The sequence below is a fragment of the Sprattus sprattus genome (genome assembly GCF_963457725.1).
Source record: "Sprattus sprattus genome assembly, chromosome: 3".
Taxonomy (NCBI): Eukaryota; Metazoa; Chordata; class Actinopteri; order Clupeiformes; family Clupeidae; genus Sprattus; species Sprattus sprattus.
This window is the reverse complement of record NC_137922.1, coordinates 36,682,363-36,689,862: the sequence shown is the minus strand read 5'-3', so window position 1 is coordinate 36,689,862 and position 7,500 is coordinate 36,682,363. Positions and strand designations below refer to the sequence as shown.

At 45.4% G+C, this 7,500-nt stretch overlaps 1 protein-coding gene across 2 annotated transcripts in view; it reads right to left on the bottom strand.

The window, feature by feature from the left end:
- The window catches only part of cyth1b (cytohesin 1b), a 71,572-nt gene that overhangs the window by 48,225 nt on the left and 15,847 nt on the right, over positions 1 to 7,500 (bottom strand). The window lies entirely within an intron of this gene.

Sequence of the window (7,500 nt, the reverse complement as noted above, 5' to 3'; positions counted from 1 at the left end):
ATCCATCATCAAAACTTTTCCACTTTTTTAGGGTTAAACTTTTTTATGTCTTGAGAATGTGGATACTTTGAATGAGTTGAGACAAAGGGAGATTCAAAGATGACAGACACACACACACACATAGACTCATATACATACTTTCTCATGACTTCAAACACACACTTCCTTAAATTCTGGAGTTGAGGAATTCTGATAGTGAAGGGTGCTCCAACAAAGAGAAAAATATTCAGACGCATTGTTGCTCACAAAGTACTGTCTCTCTGTCTCACACACGCATACACCCAGACACCCTCTGACTCCGACACACACACACACACACACACACAGGGGAGAAAGAGAAAGAGACTGTGTGTGTGTATGTGTGTCTGTGTGCGGGTGTGTGTATGTGTGCGTTGTATGTTTAATTACAAATAAAGAGGCCTCACTCACACATTCTCGAGGTGAATGAACAGAAAGGCAACCCGAACCTTATTGTTCAGGTCAGTTACTGACAGATGTAGCTATCAATAATATATACATTCTCAAAGACATATCAAGTGCAATAATGTTACTTAGTGTGCCCCCTCACTCAACCCCCTCATGTTGATGGTGGTAACCTTCGAAAACAACATCCTCTGCACATCACGTGACTTGTGTTATTATAGCTAATCCATACATACACATACCAGCAGAACAGCTGAACAGGCTCAGAAAATAAGGGAGGAGTTGGTCTTTTCCTGCACAGATTTGTTTTTTTTCTTTTCCATTGAATTTATTTCTTCTTTTCTGGCACTGTCCATCCATCAGTGGAAAGTTGGAAAGTTAATCACCATCAACACATGATGTCCTCCCAGGCAAACACCCTTCTCCCTCCACTCCCCCCCCCCCCACACACACACACACACCACCTCTGGGCCTCCCCCACAATAGCACACATGCCTCCACTTGGCTAATTGGAACTGGATCAATGGCTGCAGACGCACTTTGAGTGGCACACGGGGAGACAGCAGGAGCTAATAAGTTGACTCCTTTCTTATTTATTACCAAGAGCCTCTGCTTTCTCCCTCTTGTCTCCCCTGCCTCACATAGCTGCAGCTGCTTTAAGCGCTCAGGGCTTTGGGGGGGCACAGAATCTCACATCCTATTAGAGGAGAGGGGGCAAAGCCGACAGCCAAATCCCCCTTTTCATATCTCCTCTCATAAAATTACCAAATAAAAATAGCCAAATTTCACCCAGGCAGCACTGCAAACACAAGGAAAGGAGCGGCACGGCCATTATGACTTCAAAGATCACAGCAGCATGACTGGGTTCTAATGGTCTCAGGCTCACATAGACAAGAAGAGGATATGTTTAGATATGGATGTGTGTTCTTACAGTGATGGGGATGGTTGGTGCGGTCGTTGAAGATCTCAGATTTGTTGATGATTTTTAGATGAAACTAGTTGAAGCCTGTGGTGAGGTGAGGTGAGATGAGGTGATGATACGTGACGTGACATGATGTGAGGCTATTTGTGGGAACGTGATGAAGGTGTCACAGGTGCTCCCGGCAACTGCACTGCTGAGAAAATGAGTAGCTAAAAGAGTGGGAGACAGGGCATGGGTGGAAGGAAGAGAGAGAAAGAGAGAGAGAGAGAAAGAAAGAGAGAGAGAGAGCGAGAGAGAGAAAGGTAGAGACAGTTATACAGAAGGGGGCCGAGGAAGAGGACGATATTGAGAGGGAGAGATGAAGGAGAGGGAAGAGATGCAATCTCACTTAGCTGTTCCTTTACACACACAGATTTTCCACACATGACACTGGCATGTGTTCTGGTGAAGGGAGCTTGCCATGAGCTTATAGAGTCACGTGTGGGAGCCCAGAGCAGTTCACAGGAATAGGATATTACCTTTGGGATGAGCCTCCTCTCCGCCTAGCTTAGTGGTACTGGGGTCAGGTTGAACTTCCACATGTGAAATACCGAAGTGGAAATGTTGCGTGATATGTGTTTAATTGAGACAGATCCAAATACTATGAAACATTAATCTTCATATGCAATATGTGTGAGGCTTACTATATGTGTGTGTGTGTGTGTGTGTGTGTGTGTGTGTGTGTGTGTGTGTGTGTGTATGTGTGTGCACGCCTACTTGTGTGTGTGCATGTGTATGAGCTTGTGAGGGTGCCTGTGTGCGAGTGCGTATTCATTTTAAAGCAGATGTGAGCAGCAACTAAGCCTGAAGCGGCTCTGTTTATGAGCTCATTACTCACTGCACACTAGTGCACACATGAGCAAACACACACTCTCTCACACACACACACACACACACACACACACACACACACACACACACACACACACATAAACACACACATGAGCAAACGCACATATACACACTCACACACGCCTGCAAACTAAAGGCACACAAACAGAAAGCCTCCTCTGGTAATATGACAAATGGAGATAGATGAAGAGAGCATTGAGTAAGGGAGGACTGTAAGTCATTGAAAGAAGGCTTGTAGAAGACAATAATGTCTGATATATGATGGACATAGTGAACGAGTTAGAAGACCTTCTCTCTAAGGCAGGTGTAAGGGAGTGTGTTGTTGTTGTTGGCAGTGATGGTTTGTTTGTTTGTTTCTTTGTGTGTGGTTCAGTTCATCAAATTAAACAATGAGTCCCCTCACATAACACTTCTACTGTCGTCACCTCCTCGTCACTTTTTAAATCAACCTTCTCTTCTCCCTATTGTCTGCTATCCTATCTATTATGTGTGTGTTTATGCATTAGTGTTTCTATGAGAAAGTGTGTGTTGGTCTGTGTGTGTCTGAGTGTGTGTTTAATGACAGCCCACACAGAAGCACAAATGACTTTTATTACTGGTAATAAAGGAACTTCCCCCTTTCTACATTAACTGCACAAAACAACTTTTCCTTGATCAAGTGGTGCTTTTTTGTCAACATGGCACATCTAAAATGGCACAAAGATCGCATCCAACCAACATGCTGAATGTACTTACTATTTCAGAGTGTACGGAACGTTGTAAATCAATTATTCCAGAGCACACACTGGCCATTCCTTTTAGTTTATACACAGAGATCCTTGTTTTGATTATTGCATCATGTGTGGGTTGGTGTGGCTTTATCCCATTTGTGGCTCCATCGTCTCTCTCTCTCTCTCTCTCTCTCTCTCTCTCTCTCTCTCTCTCTCTCTCTCTCTCTATCTCTCTTTTTCTCTCTCTCTCTCTAGCTTAAATGAAAAGCGGACTGAAATGCTCACAGGGACAGAGATGTTGCCTGGCCTTGACTGTAGTCTCCTGTGTCAAGCCTCTCAACAAAACAGCTGACTCTGACAAGCACAAATTATAGGGAAATCACTGGACTCTATGCAACCTCATTCACTGAGGCCTTCCATACTAAGCGTATAATACACACGACATTATTTTCATTTCAGTGAGTGCAGTCAAAAAGGGGGCTGGCTTGTCACAAACCAAACTTGAGAGATCTTACTAACAATCCCCTCTGAACAAACAGAACTTCGTCCGCTCCTGGCTTTGTCACAACTTCCGGCTTGGATGAGCCCAATTTATTTGCAAAGTATTCTGGTTTTCTCTTCTTGTGGAGTGGAGCTGCAGTTAAACATTCAACTTTTTGGGTCGTCCCATGGCACTTCTAGCTGTTTACTGCAGCTGGATGTTGGAACCTGCCTGTCTCCAGCATCTGTCAGTTTAGCTGGGAGCACAAACACGAAAGTGCAGGAATGAGATGGCGGCCGAATGAGGGGTAGAACTCAAGCGGAAACCAAATGTGTAAGCAGAGGGATCGGGTAGGGACCCAGGGGCATTTAGTTGAGCATGTAATTACCTTGTCATAATAGGCAAAGAAATGACTATACGCCCGTGCCTGTCTCTGAGCTGATGCCTAGAAAACACACACCAGCCTCTCAAAAATCTTTTCTGTGGAATCGTTCAAAATCACAAAATGCTGCGTCAAGCACTTGAACACTCACACAAAATCAAATCAAACCAATATTATTGCAGTCTAAATATGGATTACTCCACAGATATACTGTAGGTCCATATCATATCACAGAGGGTTCATATCGCAGACGCCTTTGTTCGCTGTATTACAGATGTAATCCATTGAGAAAACAAACCCGTGGAATTGTGTTGCAAGCGTCTTTAAGACTCACCTAAGTGATAATAGTCCTTTCTAAAGCTCATTTTAACAAGATGTCCTTAGGAGTGAATAAATATTCTGTAAATAACTTCGTCACTGCACAAAGTAAGCCAGGAGGATGAGGCTCGACATAAACACCTACTGGCCCTTCTATACTGCCAGCTCTCTCTCCGCTGCAGATTTGCAGAAGTGATCACCCAAGCAGGGTGGGACAACACTAGACACATTTGCAATATGTTGTGACTGCAGGGTAGTGTCAGGTATGCTGGAGGGAGATATCAAGAGAAGAGTATGACACATACCCACTGTATACATTCACTTTGTATGTTTCACACACACACACACACACACTGGCCTGAAGATGGACCTGTTACAATGCTACCCATTCGGGGGGAGCAAGGGATGTCATCTGCTATGACCTCATCACATAAATTATGAATCAGGTCACTTTAAAGTTGACAAACTGGACTGAAGAGCTGCATATATAGCATAAGAAGCTCTCATGCCTCCCGCCCTCACGCCAACCACCCACACACACACACACACACACAAACACACACACCTGGACACCTTCTCGTACACACACACACACGCACGTACGCACACACGCACACACACACACAAACACAAACCTGGACACCTTCTTGTACACACACACACGCACACACAAACGCACACACACACACACACACACACACACACACACACACACACACACACACACCTGGAGTCCATCTTGTACACACACACACCTGGACTCCTTCTTGTACACACACACACACACACACACACACACACACTGCTTGAGAAGACACACACACACGCACACACAAACGCACACACACACACACACACACACACACACACACACACCTGTAGTCCATCTTGTACACACACACACCTGGACTCCTTCTTGTACACACACACACACACACACACACACACACACACTGCTTGAGAAGATGGAGGTCTGATGATAAATGCCATCTGCTCTGGGAGGCTGATTGAGATCTTCACTGAGTCACCATCCTTAGCATTAGTAATCCCTCCAGCCCCCAGCCTCATTCAATCACTGCACACCAGGGCCTTCCCACTCACTCTCTCACTCACTCACTCACCCTACCCCACAACTCTTTCTCATCCTCCACTCTCTCACTCATTCACTCACCCACAACTCTCTGACTCATCCTCCACCCTCTCACTCACTCACCCTACCCCACAACTCTCTTTCTCATAATCCACTCTCTCACTCACTCACTCACCCACAACTCTCTGACTCATCCTCCACTCTCTCACTCACTCACTCACTCACTCACCCAACTCCACAATCTCTCTGTAGTCCCATCCTCCTCTACAAGATTTCTCTTTTACACTCCATCACCTCTCACCCTCTCTCAAATGGCAAACTTAGATCTCTCTCTCTCTCTCCACTTCTCTCTCACTCTTTCATCCTTTTCACTCTCACTTTGATCAGTCTCCACCTCCAACTTCCCCTTTCCTTTCTTTTTGTCCCTTCAGGTCATGCTGACCTTTTTACACACTTCTGCTGTTGAGCCTCCTGAAGCTTTTCCCGTCCAGCTTGCATGCGGCGTCCAGGCATTAAGATGGAGTTCATCTGCTCTGTTGGAGCTCCGTCTCTGAGGTGAGAGCACTCAGCCACAGGGCCATAGTCCCCCCCACCCCCCCCCCCCGTCATTACAGCAGGGAAGCAGTCCTGAAAACACTTCTGGAAGCCTAGCAGAAAGCATTTAGAGCTCAACAGGTGTTTGTGTGTGATTGTGTGTGTGTGTGTGTGGGTTTGAAAATAATGTTTTTTTCTTCTCTTCCAAGAGGCCCTTAGCGTAGGTTCTTGTCCTGCTTATGGATAATGGCTGTGAGTCCCCCATAAGAACTCCATACTGTCACCACGTACTACACAGTGTCATTGGCCAAAGGATTAGGTCCTTCTCTCACCCGGTAGTGCACACTAAGTGTATTGCTTCAGCAGGTTCTGCATATTCCTCAATGAGGGCACCCTTTATCTTGTGGAGCGTGGCGTGTGGCGCGCTGTGAAGAGGGTGTTTGGTGGGTGTGCCTGGCAGCAGGTGCAGTGTGCCGTTGCATTGGCAGGCTCTCCTGATAAACATGTCTGTGGGTGTCTGCTTTGGGACAGGGTCCAGCTCAGATAGAGGATACACATGGCATTAGCCTTGGTCAGCTGTCTCTGTTCTGAGACCTTCCCAGGGGGGTGAGTGTTCAGCATATCACCTACTGCCCACAAGTTCCACCAACCACTTAACATATCAAGGGAGGCTAGACCACGAGAAGGTAATTGGCATTAGTGTGATTTTTGAATGTATTTAGTGGTAGTTTTGTGCCAGAGATTTTGTTCCGAGCATAGAGTCCTCATAGCTGGAGCTGACATAACACTCTACAGATGATTGGATTCTGAGGGTAACAGTTTAGTCCCCCACAAAGATAAAGAGACCACAGACCTAACAGCAGAACTTACTGAGACAGTGGATACAATCCCGTCACAGAGCATGTGTGTGTGTGTTTGTGTGTGTGTGTGTGTGTGTGTGTGTGTGTGTGTGTGTTGTGTGTGTGTGTGTGTGTGTGTGTGTGTGTGTGTGTGTGTGTGTGTGTGTGTGTGTGTGTAAGTAAGATTCAAGAGTTTCAACTAAATAACATTCTAAATCGAGACATGTAGCCACAGCTCGTGTACCCCCACTCAAGTTTAATCTCTCCATTGTTTCAATTAAGTCAAAAAGACCCAAGAACACATCAAGCATTAAAAGAGAGACAGGGCGGACGTGACAGAAAAAGAGAGCGAGACAGAAAGTGAGTGAAAACGAGAGCAGACGAATACAGTCAGGCTGAACAGCTAACATTAAGACAATTTCCTGAGAACAAGATTGTGTGATAGCCGTCCCATTATAGTCATCTCTTCCTCCAAACACACACGTGTAAGTGGGTTAGAGGGGAGAGACGGCGACAGAAGACTACTGTTCAGAATAGACTAGTCTCTCAACCTACCAGGTCCACACTGACTGGAAGAAAGTCAATTACAGCAACACAAAGCTAACCAATGCGCAGTCAAATATGAAACAATGAATGTGTTTGTTATTGTATAAGCAAGCACACATGTTCACATTCACACACACACACACACTCTCACAGACAGGCACCTTCACATAATGACTGCCACTCAAATGCTTGATCCTTAGATTCTGTACATCACCACGGCAACAACAGACAGATACAATGTTCCTCAAAGCTCCAGTCTCTGTTTGCTTTCTCTCACTCTCTCACTTTGCAATATGTATCTCGCTCTCTTTCTTTTCTTTCTTTCTTTCTCTGTATTATATACTCTTCTTAGATGAAGTCACGA